Source organism: Myotis brandtii, unplaced genomic scaffold (assembly GCF_000412655.1).
Source record: "Myotis brandtii unplaced genomic scaffold, ASM41265v1 scaffold915, whole genome shotgun sequence".
NCBI lineage: Eukaryota > Metazoa > Chordata > Mammalia > Chiroptera > Vespertilionidae > Myotis > Myotis brandtii.
In genome coordinates, this window is record NW_005371769.1 from 3,252,459 (window position 1) to 3,253,985 (window position 1,527).

The window sequence follows — 1,527 nt, forward strand, 5'->3', positions numbered from 1 at the left end:
GGCACCAGAGTTAAGTTAGGGTTTTTCAAAATGCTGACACGCCGAGCTCAAAAGGTTCGCCATCACTGATATAGTGGGTAGTCATGTCCTAGGCCAGTGTCTTCCCTGATAAAGGTCAGTCTTTACCTTAACTGAGCCTATTGCATTTTTGCATCTAAGATAACACTCCTGTGAAATGTCAGGGTAATTTGTAACTACCCTTTTTCTGGACCCCTCAGGGCACAACCAAATGTGCCTGGGCGCAGGGACTGAGACCATAAATTTCTTCATTGTTATTGTTATCATGTTAATTGTTGACTGTTAACTATCCTGTCCCTACCTAAGTAAAAGAAGCATGTGTCTATCATGTTACTTTTTATCCAATCCCAGAGGTCCCCCTCCCTTTGCTTTCTCCCGCCTCCCTAATATATCACCAATGGAGTTCCTGTAACATACTTACATATCCTCCTTTGATTGTATAAAACAAGGTGAGAAACCGCCATTCTCCAGAGCAGGGGTCCTCAAACTTTTTAAACAGGGGGCCAGTTCACTGTCCCTCAGACTGTTGGAGGGCTGGACTATAGTTTAAAAAAAAACTATGAACAAATTCCTATGCACACTGCACATATCTTATTTTGAAATAAAAAAACAAAACGGGAACAAATACAATATTTGTATTTGCATGTGGCCCTCGGGCCGTAGTTTGAGGACCCCTGCTCCAGAGCATTATCCCCATCTGTTGAAATTCTGCTTCCCAGCAATTTTCAACAGTTTGACTCAAATAAACTCACAAAAATTCTTCACAAGTTTGAATGTTTTTTTACGTTAACACCCTCATGTGAGGATTAACAAAAAACCAACAAACAAAAAGCAGGATTCTCTCCTCCGGCTCTGGGGGCCAGCAGTCCTCACCTCAGGGTGTCAGGGGGCCCCTCGGGAAGCTGGGAGAATCCTCTATCACCTTGTCCAGTGTCCCGAAGCCACCTTCCTCCTGCAGCTGCTGCCCTTCCTCTGCCTTCGAAGCCCGCGGGCAGGTGGGCCTCCAGTCTCTCTCTGCTTCAGATGCTCCCACCGCCTCTCAGGAGCTTTGGAGATTCCACTGGGCCCACCTGGGTGGGTCAGGAGGGCCTCTCCATCTCCAGGCCGGTAACCTCATCACACTTGCAAAGTCCCTTTTGCCACATAAGGTGACCGATTCACAAGTTCCAGGGATGAGGATGTGAACATCTGGGGGCCCTTATTCAGCCAACCACGCCCAGGGAACTGCCCAGTCTTGGACACGTCGGTATGGTTGGTCATCTCTCAGGGCCCCACATCCCCTCCCTTGCCCTGACCAGCATCATGGTTCCACTTTCCGTTATTCCACTGCAGCCACCTGTTCCCCCAGGTCTGTCCTCATAAGTCTGTCCCTCCGGGTCTGGATGCAGGACACAACCCTCCTCCTTGCACCCAGATAGCCAGGAGCCTGGGTCCCAGTTGACGAGTGACAACTGGGTGACACCAGTGTCTTTCACCCAGATGTGGCCAGAATGATTCATCTCAACCCAG